This window comes from Rana temporaria, chromosome 4 (genome assembly GCF_905171775.1).
Source record: "Rana temporaria chromosome 4, aRanTem1.1, whole genome shotgun sequence".
Classification (NCBI taxonomy): Eukaryota; Metazoa; Chordata; class Amphibia; order Anura; family Ranidae; genus Rana; species Rana temporaria.
Genome location: NC_053492.1, coordinates 179,930,098 through 179,943,473, shown reverse-complemented (window position 1 = coordinate 179,943,473; position 13,376 = coordinate 179,930,098).

The following is a 13,376-nucleotide window of genomic DNA, read 5'->3' as shown; positions in this document are numbered from 1 at the left end:
ACAAAGTGTAAAGTTAGTCACACCTTGTAAAGGCCCATTGCAGCGACGGCATTTGGTATGCTTTCCCGAGGGAGAACTCCACGTCAATTTGTAAAAAACAAAACCGGCATGGGTTCCCCCCCAGGAGCATACCAGGCCCTTAGGTCTGGTATGGGTTGTAAGGGGACCCCCCCACGCCGAAAAATTGACGTAGGGGGTCCCCCTACAATCCATACCAGACCCGTATCCAAAGCACGGTACCCGGCCGGCCAGGAAGGGAGTGGGGACGAGCGAGCGCCCCCCCCCCCCCCTCCTGAGCCGTGCCAGGCCGCGTGCCCTCAACATGGGGGGGTTGGGTGCTCTGGGGCAGGGGGGCGCACTGCGGGCCCCCCCACCCCAGAGCACCCTGTCCCCATGTTGATGAGGACAGGACCTCTTCCCGACAACCCTTGCCATTGGTTGTCGGGGTCTGCGGGCGGAGGCTTATCGGAATCTGGGAGTCCCCTTTAATAAGGGGGCCCCCAGATACCGGCCCCCCACCCTAAGTGAATGGATATGGGGTACATCGTACCCCTATCCATTCACCTGGAGGCAAAAAGTAAAAGTTAATAAACACACAACACAAGGCTTTTTAAAATAGTTTATTATTCTGCTCCGGACGCCCCCCCTGTCTTCGTTATTAGCTCAATTACCAGGGGGGGCTTCTTCTTCCGCTCTCCGGGGGTCTTCTTCCACTCTCCGGGGGTCTTCTTCCACTCTCCGGGGGTCTTCCGCTCTCCGGGGGGGCTTCTCCGGACTCCGGGGGGGCTTCTCCGGACTCCGGGGGGCTTCTTCCATCTTCTCCCCTCTTCCGCTCTTGACTCGGCGAACCCCGGTTCTTCTGCAGCTCTCCGGTGCCTTCTTCTTCTTCAGCGCTGGCTGCCTGCTATGTTTGTGTGTTAGCTCGATTTCAAACAGGCAGCCGGCGCGGTCTTCTGTGGCGTCAGGGTCTTCTGGTCTTCTGTTCTTCCGATGTTGTCTCGTCGCCTGTTGTCGCTGTAATGATGGAAGCGCGCCTTGCATCCCATTTATATAGGCATCACCGTCCCATCATGCTCCGGTAGGTACCCACGTGGTGGGTGCACGTGGGTAGGCACCCACCACGTGGGTACCTACCGGAGCATGATGGGACGGTGATGCCTATATAAATGGGATGCAAGGCGCGCTTCCATCATTACAGCGACAACAGGCGACGAGGCAACATCGGAAGAACAGAAGACCAGAAGACCCTGACGCCACAGAAGACCGCGCCGGCTGCCTGTTTGAAATCGAGCTAACACACAAACATAGCAGGCAGCCAGCGCTGAAGAAGAAGGCACCGGAGAGCTGCAGAAGAACCGGGGTTCGCCGAGTCAAGAGCGGAAGAGGGGAGAAGATGGAAGAAGCCCCCCCGGAGTCCGGAGAAGCCCCCCCGGAGTCCGGAGAAGCCCCCCCGGAGTCCGGAGAAGCCCCCCCGGAGTCCGGAGAAGCCCCCCCGGAGAGCGGAAGACCCCCGGAGAGTGGAAGAAGACCCCCGGAGAGTGGAAGAAGAAGCCCCCCCTGGTAATTGAGCTAATAACGAAGACAGGGGGGCGTCCGGAGCAGAATAATAAACTATTTTAAAAAGCCTTGTGTTGTGTGTTTATTAACTTTTACTTTTTGCCTCCAGGTGAATGGATAGGGGTACGATGTACCCCATATCCATTCACTTAGGGTGGGGGGCCGGTATCTGGGGGCCCCCTTATTAAAGGGGACTCCCAGATTCCGATAAGCCTCCGCCCGCAGACCCCGACAACCAATGGCAAGGGTTGTCGGGAAGAGGTCCTGTCCTCATCAACATGGGGACAGGGTGCTCTGGGGTGGGGGGGCCCGCAGTGCGCCCCCCTGCCCCAGAGCACCCAACCCCCCCATGTTGAGGGCACGCGGCCTGGCACGGCTCAGGAGGGGGGGGGGCGCTCGCTCGTCCCCACTCCCTTCCTGGCCGGCCGGGTACCGTGCTTTGGATACGGGTCTGGTATGGATTGTAGGGGGACCCCCTACGTCAATTTTTCGGCGTGGGGGGGTCTCCTTACAACCCATGCCAGACCTAAGGACCTGGTATGCTCCTGGGGGGGGAACCCATGCCGATTTTTTCTTTGAAAATTGGCATGGAGTTCTCCCTCAGGAATGCATGCCGCTGTCATTTTTTTTTTCCCCGACGCAACTTTAAGCCGTCGCGATCCTCAAAACTCGGCGTAACGTAACTTCGCGCATGCGCAGTACGGCCGACGCGCATGCGCAGTACGGCCGGCGCGGGAGCGCGCCTCATTTAAATGGGACTCGCCCCATTTGAATAGGAACGCCTTGCGCCGGCGGAATTTTAGTTACACAGCCTGAATTTTCTAGATAAGTGCTTTGTGGATCAGGCACTTAGGTAGAAACTTTAAGCCAGTGTAACTTAAATTGGATTTTTTAAGTTACGTCAGGTTTTTGTGGATCTGGCCCTATATATATTTATGTATACACATAAAAATTACAGGGGGACATGGTTACAGTGTTGGGGGGTCTGAACGAGGTAGAAGGAAGTTAAAAATCTTCCTCCTTTCTCCTCAGAACCCCCGGGATTTCCTCTTCACTCCCCGCTTCACCAGCTCTGAGATGGTGAATCGGGGAGTGTGAATTCTGACACCGATCACCAGTGAAGAGCTCAGATCACAGCTTCATAAACTGTCCGTTTCTGTGTCAGTCTATGAGACTTCACTGTGTGAAGAGATAATGGGCGGGAGAACAAGTTCAAACACTTCTCCCCCCGATTATCTCTGTTTCATAAACGGTTTATGGGCTGTGATCACTGGTGATCCTTGGGATCACCACTCTTCACTGCTTCATAAACGGACACCTTAGTGTGAAGAGTCTTCCCAGTGTTGACAGTTGCTTCCCCAGATTCAGAACCTGGACTTCCAGGGAAATAATGTTGCTTACATTTTGCACAGCAGTAATCACCCTTGATCAGATGATCAAGGAACTCATATATGCCACAAGATGTACACTGAGTCACCTCTCTACACTTGCTGGGCATTGTACCTATTAATTTAATGAGCATTAGAAATTATACCCAGTCCAAATTACCTAACAACTAGCTTCCTGACACTAATACTCAACAAGACAGTACACAGATATTCGCAGACCAGCGTGCACCCACAATACACAAGTACTAACGATCCACACACACACTACTCAGACAACACTTAGTACCTGTGTAGTGTCAGTACCTATGACCCCTTACAACCACTTTAACTCCACTAATAAACATTTTTTTTTAGGGGCCCCCAGGTGGGTTATGCCATAATGTGCTAGTATGCACAGCATATCGGTACATTATGTCAGCGTTACCTTTCAAATAGCGCTGCAGTGGGATTGATCTGGTGGGCTGCGGACTTCAGCCGTTTGATAGGCCATGCTGCATTGATGTCACTCCTGCACACAGGAGGTCAGGGTCGTAAATGTTCACTAAGCGGTGCATTCGTGGCTCAGTGTACATGACAACTGCCAGGCAAAAGAATGCATTTTTGACATAAGAGACCAATAGGGTCTCTTCTGTCATAAATACCCTGTCTGTCAGCAGTTTTTTGGAAATATATAAGTTTTCTTTCACTTTAAATCTAAATCTTATTACAGTCTAATCTAGTGCAAGAGATTAATCTGAAAAATCAGTTCTGATCATTTCTAAGGCTAGTAAGCAAGGGATTGTCAAACGGCCCTGGGGGACATATACCAATGCAAAAAAAGTTAGAAAGTATTGTTTTCATCTTTTCAATGCCGTAAAAATGGGAGGATGTCTGTTTTCTGCCTCTCTGCAAGCACACATAACCAATTCTCAACATAACCAACACCTTACCCACCATTTATACAACTTATATTCCTATCCCTTGATAGACTGTATATACAAGGAGATCAACTCCCTCTCCTGGGATAGATTTTCATAATCTCGTACTCTTTCCCCACCTCAGCAACCTTGCAAGAACACCAAAAAGCAGAGCTCAATATTATCATGATCTTCAACTTCAATTGGATCTCATCCCTCAGAAAGAACTGAGAGTTTCCGTACACAAATCCAGTCATTGAGCATGTCTGCTTGCATTATTTGGGATCTCTTTTTTTTCTCCACTCTGAATGTGCAAGGGCCCCACTCATATGTTCAGAAATAGGAGCTGGAACTCATTGACCCTGTGGAATCAAATGACTGGGGCAAAATCTGGTCCTAAATAGCAAAAAGCTTTCATAATTCTGGAAGCGGCTTACAAGGTTCTGTTTCCATGCTATTGGGTACACGCTCAAATAACCCATACTGTCCTGAATTACAGTGACAAGTGCTTCAGAGGGTATGGTCTATATGCTGATGTGCTAAACATTTGGTGGTCCTGCCCAAAATTGATCGCATTTTGGATTGCATATGATTCCAGGTCTCTTTCCTACCAAAGGAAATTAGCTACAGGTTTGTTCCTGGCTGCTATACAAATGATAGCCAAAGAAGAAACACACAGTCCATTTCCAGGAAAATAAGGAACATATGAATATGATGCTGGTTAATGAGAAACTATCCATTATTCCCAAAGACTCAAAAAAGTTCCTTAAAATGTGAGACTTGTGGTATACTTATGCTTTTTCATCTTTGAACTCTTTTCAAAGATGGCCATAATTCCAAGAAGTGTCCTTCCTGTAGAACTTCTTTGGGAGAAAACTGCAATAAGGCACTTTGCAGACGTTGCATTGAGGGGCTAATTAGGGAGAGAGAGGCAGAGCAGGGTTCTGAGCTGGCAGCATCCGTGAAAGAGCTTTCTAGCACCTTTCAATCCCTTAAGGATCTTTTTGCTGGTTTTCAGTTGCCCCAGAGTAGCCCTTCTCCAGCGCAGCAGATTATTCCACCTAGTCCAGTGGTACTTCCCTCCGTGAGCAGAGAGGAGCCAGGGGACGTCAGAGTGGACGCTGATGAAGAGCCAGACAGTGCCGCTTCTAGCTCCCAAGGGGAGTCAGAGGGTGAGTCCTCCAGAACCTCTCGCTACAAGCTTTCCCTTGAAGAGGTGGAAGATTTATTGGGGGCTATCCACATTACTTTGGGGATAACCGAAGAGAAGAAGTCACTGTCGCTCCATGATCGGATGTATTTGGGCCTGGGATAACAAAAGAGAAACGTTTTTCCGGTCCACGAGGTCTTGATCAACGCCATCAAAAAGGAATGGCAAGATCCGTAGAGGAAACCTTTCTTTTCTAACGCTTTAAAACAAAGGTTTCCTTTTTCTGAGGAGGAAGCTCTGGTCTGGAACATAATTCCCAAGCTGGATGCTGCCTTCTCGCAGGTGTCCAGACACAAGGACCTGGCTTTTGAGGACATGGGGGTGCTTTCAGACCCCATGGATAGAAGGATGGATTCGCTTCTGAAGAAATCTTGGGATTCTTCACAAGGGAACCTAAAGCCTGCCATGGCAGCCACTGTGGTAGCTCGCAATCTGGAGCATTAGCTTACACAGATTAAGGCACACATTGAGGCAGGGACGCCTAAAGAAACTATTTTATCTTCTTTCCCAACGCTACTAAATGGTGTGGCGTATTTAGCGGACGCATCTGCAGAGTCTGTACGTATGTCTGCAAGGTCCGCAGCTTTGTCCAATTCGGCAAGAAGGGCCTTATGGCTCAAGACATGGCAGGGGGATAGTGCTTCTAAAGTAAAGCTGTGCGTTATTTCCCTTACAGGAGATCTGCTGTTTGGGCCAGGCTTGGAGGCTGTTCTAGACCGAACAGCCGATAAGAAAAAGGCCTTTCCCATTAAGAAAAAATTTGGGGGGCAGGCCAAGAAAAAATTCCCAAAAGAAAGTGGAGGCCACAAAACCAGAAGGAAAGAAGAAGTTTTGGGGGAAGAAAAGCAAGGGTCGTGGAGGAGCGATTTTTTGCGCTCCTGAACAGCCCCAAAAGCCACAGTGACGGACTTAAAGTGGGAGGAAGATTGGGGGCCTTTCTTCCACAATGGGAAATGATCACCAGCAATCAGTTTGTGCTAGGGATCATAAGGCGAGGATACAAATTGGAATTCTCAAGCCCTCTCCCATTCAGACTTCTAGTCACTGAGCTGCCAAAGTGCAAAGAAAAATCATCAGCTCTTCTTTCCTCCCTTCAGGAGTTAGAGGATCAAGAGGTGGTGGTTCGGGTCCCAACAGAGGAGACAGGCAGGGGCTTCTACTTCCACATCTTTGTGGTCCGCAAACCCTCCGGGAAGTTCAGACTTATACTGAACTTGAAGCCCCTGAATGTCTCGGTCACTTACAAAAGATTCCGGATGGACTCAATCTACTCTGTGAGGACACTTCTCCCTCCGAACTGTTTTATGGCATCAATAGACCTGAAGGATGCCTATCTACACATCCCCATAGCGGAGGGCTATCAGAAGTTTGGCAGTAAGTTCCAAGGAAGGGACGTTTCACCTACAGTTCAGAACTCTTCCCTTCGGTCTCTCTTCCTCCCCCCGCATCTTCACCAAAGTAATGGTGGAGGTCCTGGCGTTCCGTCGTCTCAGGGGTATCTCAGTGGTGGCGTACCTGGACGACCTTTTGTTTGCACCTTCCCCGGAACAGCTATCCCAGGACCTCCGGATAAGAGATGTCCTGGAGAGCCTGGGATGGCTTTTGAATCTGGAAAAATCCAGTCTGACGCCCTCACAAAGGGTTATCCTGGGTTACGAACTGGACTCAACCAGGCAGAAGGTTTTTCTTCCGGCGGGAAAGGTCCAAAAAGTGGACAAGGCCATGTTACTCCTTCAGGGCAGCTCTCCGCTCTCAATAAGGAAAGCCATGTCAGCCTTAGGTCTGCTGACGTCCACTCCCGGCGGTACAGTGGGCAGGGTTGCACTTTCGTCCCCTACAGTTTTACATTCTAAGTGTCTGGGACCACAACCCACGTTCCCTGGATGCCCTAATATCAGTGTCGGTTCAGGTCAAGAGGGCCCTCTGGTGGTGGAGGAAGGGGGCGAACCTGTTGCAAGGTCTGGAATGGATTTTGCCAATATCCAGATCGGTAACAACGGACGCCAGTGGCACAGGGTGGGGAGCACACCTGAATTCCCATCTGGTACAGGGTACCTGGGAAAAGGAGGACTCAAGGGATTCCTCGAATTGGTATGGAACTGAAGGCAATAGATCTAGCCCTCAGAGCCTTTCAAAGAGAGCTTCAGGGCCAGCATGTACGGATCCGGTCGGACAATTTGCTGCGGTAACCTATATCAACAAACAAGGTGGCACCAGGAGCGGGTCCTTGTGGGCCCTGACAGAATCCATTCTCAGATGGGCGGAGGCCCATGTTCTGTCCCTATCAGCAGTTTATCTGAAGGGGGATCAGAACCTAGTTGCGGACTTCCTCAGTCGGAAAAAGCTGAGGGAGGCCGACTGGGTGCTGAATCCAGAGGTTTTCAAAATGATCATCCAAAGGTTGGGAATACCGGAGGTGGATCTGTTCGCCTCAAGGGAAAACGCCAAGACACAGCTCTTTTTTTTCCCTGAACAGGTGGGACGGAGCTCTAGGAGTGGATGCTCTGGCTCAGACCTGGCATTTTTCCAGGTGTTATGCTTTCCCCCCTCCAGTTCTGGTTCTGGCAATCTTGAGAAAGCTGCAAGGGGAGAATGCTTATTCTGATCGCGCCTCATTGGCCCAGAAGGCCTTGGTTTTCCATCCTGAAAGGTTTGTCAGTGGAGCCTCCCTGGATTCTGACAATCCGGGAAGATCTTCTTGCTCAGGGTCCTGTCTGTTGTCCCCAAGTAGAGAGGTGGAATCTAGCAGCTTGGCTTCTGAAGAGGAGCTGCTAAGGGGCAAGGGCTTCTCGGAACGTTTAATAACAACTCTTCTAAGTTGCAGAAAGAAGGAAACGCAAGCCATCTACTTAAAAGTCTGCAAGCGTTTTAACAACTGGTGCTCGGAAAGCTCTTTCAATGTCCATAGCTCGGTGGCTGTATTAGAGTTTCTACAGGCTGGGGCGGACAAGGGGCTGGCCATTAGCACTCTGAAAGGTCAAGTTTCAGCGTTGAGTGTCTTTCTGGAAAAGCAGTTAGCAACTGATCCATGGGTATCTAGGTTTTTTAAAGCCTTGAGTAGGCGGAGACCAGTTAGAGCCCCCACCTTCCCAGTATGGGATCTCTCCTTGGTCTTACATGCCTTCACAGGAGAACCATTATAAAGCTGTTTGTTAAAAGTGATCACACTTAAGACGGTGTTCCTAGTCGCAATCACCACAGCTAGAAGAGTAAGTGAACTCAAAGCCCTTTCTATTAGGGCACCTTTTTTTCAGGTTTTTGCGGATCGCATGGTTTTCAAAACGGATCTGGCCTTCTTTCCGAAGGTATCTTCTAAGTTTCATAGAAGCCAAGAAATTACTTTACCTTCATTTTGCTTGAATCCTGTGAGGGAACAGGAACGCAGCTTTCATAACCTAGACGTTAGGAGGTGTGTCCTCCAATACTTACAGTAAGTAGCACAAGTCAGTTCAGGAAAACTGCAAAGAAAGAAAAAAAACGGATTTGCGCTGTGTGAAAAATAATAAATGCTAAGATATATTACACTAAAGCGCAACTCCGTTTTTTTTCTTTCTTTGCAATTTTGGTGTGTATATCACTTTGCAGCTTATGTTAGTTTTATTTTAGCGCGGTAATTTTTTCCTTTTTAGTTCAGAAAAACTGATTCCTTGTTTGTTTTATTTCCGGGGTCCAAAAAGGGGTCTAGAGCCTCTAGACACACGAATAGCCAGGTGGTTAAGATCAGCCATTGTGCAGGCATATGTATCAAGGGGGGTGGAGCCTCCAGAAAGTATCAGGGCACACTCCACCAGGGCAGTAGCGGCCTCGCAAGCAGAGTGTGCTGGTGCTTCCCCGGAACAGATTTGCAAAGCTGCAACGTGGTCTAGTTTCTCGACGTTCGTGAAACACTACAGGCTGGACCTGCTTTCAGCTAAAGATCAAGCTTTTGGGTGCAAAGTACTACAGGCAGTAGTCCCACCCTAGAGTAAGGTGCTCGCTTATCCTCTCTAAGGTGGCTGTCCTGAAAGACGAACAGGGAAAATCGGGGTTACTTACCGGTAACATCCCTTTTCCAGGAGTCTTTCAGGACAGCACCAGTACCCACCCTTTTTTAGTGGACATTTCTGGAAACTCATCATACGAGGCCGTCAGGTAAGATTAAATATTATGTTTTTATGACGTGTTTTTGTGTCTCCCCAGCTGGCCGGAGGTACTCTGGAAAAACTGAGGAGCTGGAGGGAGGATGAGGTTTAAATCTTTGATTGGAAGGTGGTGTTTCCTGAGAAGGGAGGAGCCTGTGTCTCTCTAAGGTGGCTGTCCTGAAAGACTCCTGGAAAAGGGATGTTACCGGTAAGTAACCCCGATTTTTGTTTTATTGAGGGAAACAACTTGGATAGGGGTTTTGGGATTTCCAACTTGACTTGAAGAACAACAGATGAGGACAAAGTTCCTTCTCTATGTACAAAAAGGAAGATCCTGGACTTGACTGCCTCCAGAATAATTGTAGTCTCTATGGATCAGTGGCAAAAATCTTTACAAACCAGGAACTCTTAGTCCCCTTTACAAATAGCACAAAGTTCCAAACTGTATGCAGGAGTATTGTGTCTCCTCAGTAGAACTTCACACAGTTCTGATGAGTGCAGGTACTACCAGCCCACCTGGCTGCTCTGAACAATGCCCAATGAGGACAAGAGATTGGGATTTAGCTCTATGCTGTCCCTGTGGAAGAATGCTAGGTCTGGCAGTCTTTCCCAGTGTACACCCCTGGGTGTGCTGAGGTACTCATACTGTCCCTTGATTCCTGCTGCACTGGGCAAGACTTCTGTTCAGGCCTCCTACTGTCCAGATGCTCCCATTCCAGCCAGGATGTCGTCTGCACAAGACCCAAAGGAAATGGAGATCCCTGTCTTAGGCTTCCTAGGCTACGCTTCTGTCTGATCCCAAACTGCTACCAACCAATTGTTACCAACCCTTGGCTTGTTTACTTTCTATGCTTCTGTTTGACCCTTACCTGCTATATTTGTCGATACTGGACTCCAGCTTGCTCAAATTCTGGTGGGGTGATCCTGTGGACCGCAACCTGGTACTGAAACGCAGCAAAACCCATCTCCACCATCAGGTGCTCTGGTGAACACCAGTTAGTACTTAGACTTCCGCACCTCAGGTAAACCTGCGTCATCTGCCAGAGTGACCTGCTTGTATACCAAGGCTGCTGGTCAGTGGAGGTCCCCCTACTGGTATAGCTACTGGTCTCAGGTCTGTCAGATTCCTCTATCCACTCATCCACTGGGGCATAATATTCTATATGCACCCACAGTTGCCAGAATACACTGATTAATGGCTGCAGCCACTGATTGTAAAAAAGGTTGCAAATATATCCCTTTGACATCAAACAATCGACTTCTGTCAAGCAGGGACTGCCACGCATTGATTGAAATTATTCCAGCCCCTGCAGAACTGGTTAAAATTCATTCGGTGCATGGACAGCTTTAGTTTTATTCCTTTTAAACAATGCAGTAGCGTACTGCAAACACAAGCCAACTCCTAGGACAGATGGTCAGGAAGAAATTTAAAAAAAAGTCTCTAGCAACATGGAATGACAATAGAAAAAAAAGAAAAGCTCAAAATACCAACCCTAAAACAAAATTCCACTTTTTAAGGGAAGCCTTGCTTCACAAAAAAAACCCCCAAAAAACACATAACAGTTTATCCCAAAATAAAGGCCCTATCAACAAAAATATTTTTTTAACCCAAATTGAAAACCCCAAAATACTGCCTTCGTAAAATAAAATCTTCCCTTTTTAAATAAGAAATGAAAGCCATACAGTTTCAGACCTCCTGTAACGAGACCCTTGCTCGTTTCCTTTCCGCTCCCCTGACACTCCTCTGCTACTAGTGAGTCAGCTTGCAGATCGCAACGTCTGATGGTTCGGTCATCCAAGGCTCCGGGATCCGAACTACAGCTATGTGCCGTTCGGGATCCATTAGAACAAACACCAGGCAGGCTGTATGTAAGTTCAAACAGGAAGACCTTTATTGGAAGTACACAACACACTTTTAAACAGAATTTGGAACATCCCGCCCCCAACAATCGCTTTACTATTGGTCAATTGTAAAGTACATGGGGCCAGATTCACATAGAATTGTGGCTGTGTAACGTAACCCGTTTACGTTACACCGCCGCAAGTTTTCAGTGTTAGTGCCCGATCCACAAAGCACTTACCTGTAAACTTGCGGCGGTGTATCGTAAACACGTCCGGCACAAGCCCGCCCAATTCAAATGGGGCGGGTACCATTTAAATTAGGCGCGCTCCCGCGCCGGACGTACTGCGCATGCTCCGTTCGCAATTTTCCCGACATGCTTTGCGCGAAATTACGGCGGCGTGACGTGTTTGTGAATCGCGACATGCGTAACGTACTTACGCCGGGAAAAACAAAAAATTCAAAAGCGACGCGGGAACGACGGGCATACTTTAACATGGTGGAGTAATTTTACACCATGTTAAAGTACCCCTAATTTTGCGACGGGAAACTAAGACTTGCGCCGACGTAACGACGGGAAAAACCTTTGTGGATCGCCGTAACTGCTAATTTGCATACCCAACGCTGGAATACGACGCCAACTCCACCCAGCGGCGGCCGAGGTACTGCATCCTAAGATCCGACGGTGTAAGTCAATTACACCTGTCAGATCTAAGGGCTATCTATGCGTAACTGATTCTAAGAATCAATCGCATAGATACTCTGAGAGATACGACGGCGTTTCAGAGAAACGCCGTCGTATCTCTTCTGTGAATCTGGTCCATTGAGTTCTCCTTCAGGTCCTCTTAGGCATGCAAATGAGGACTTGAAAATGAGTCAGCAGGGATTGGTCCGATAGCTTGAATGTAGGGAATGTTATGTGTATTGAGACAGAAGCCATAGGGGGCAATCAATGTACACAATAGCCAGACACAGAACAATGGAGCCGTCTGGAGCTTTAAGACAGGGAAAAAGACCCCCCACTGTGTAACAGATTTCAAAGAGATACACTTCAGCATTCCAAGGTTCATGACACCTCCTATATCCAGACATAAAAGTCCACTGTCCAATATGAGAAAAAGGTAAAAAAAAGTCCAAAGTCCTTGGGTGCACCAGGGCAAGCTCTTTCAGTGAGCAGAAACAGGCTCTACATATGTTATAAACACAGAAAGAGGGAAAAGCGCCATTAATGCTGCGTACACACAATCAGATTTTTCATCTGAAAAACCTTAGATGTTTTTTCCGACGGAATTCCGCTCAAGCTTGGCTTGCATACGCACGGTCACACAAAAGTTCTCAGAATTTTCGTCAAGAACGCGGTGACAAACAACACTACGACGAGCCGAGAAAATTAAGTTCAATGCTTCCAAGCAGGCATCAAATTGTTTCCAAGCATGCGTCGGAATTTTGAGCTTTGGAATTGCTACAGACGATCGGAATTTTCGATTTTCGGAAAATTTGAGAACCAGCTCTCAAATTTTTGTTGGCGGAAATTCCAACAGGAAAAGCCCGATGGAGCCTACACACGGTCGAAATTTCTGACCAAAAGCTCACATCGGACTTTTCTTGTCGGAAATTCCAACCGTGTGTACAGGGCATAAGTGCTGACTTCATATAACTTTTATTAAACTAAAATGCTAAATAGCCACTCACATATTGAAAGTAAATCACAGGCTCGTCTGTAGAATATCTCTCTGGGGCGGTGCATGGGGAGCCACCCGGGTCCACTGTTGTGCTGCAAGGTGGATCAGGAAGCTGTTTGGAAAACCTCCAAGATGGTGCTGGAACGCAAGCATGGCCCGCAGCATCAGCAGCTTGACGCCGCCGGATTCTAAACAATGCAAGCATTCGGCAATATATGTGCATGCACGCTCTGATGAAAGTGCTCTGAAATGCATCATTCAGAATCTGGTAATGCAATACCGCTGAAGCTGTGGGCCACTCTTGCATTCCAGCTCCATCTTGGAGGTTCTCTGGCCAGCTTTCTTATCCACCTTGGAGCGCAGCAGGGAACCCTGGCAGTTTCTCAGAGGTTATCCCATGCAGCATGCCAGAGAGAGTTTGTGATTTACTTTCAATATGTAAGTGACTGTTTGGCATTTTGGTTTAATAAAAGTTATATGAAGTCTGCACTTTTTCCTCTTTCTTGTTTTTCCTAATCTTCCCTTTGTAGTTTGTCAGTTGTCCCTATCCCTTTTGTACAATAGCTTCCAATACAGTATGCTGACATTATGGCTGCTCTGTACCCCTCCTTCTATATAAATCGGACTGGCACAAAACAAAGTTCATGGTATGGGCCATTCTAGGCCAACCTACCTAAGTTAA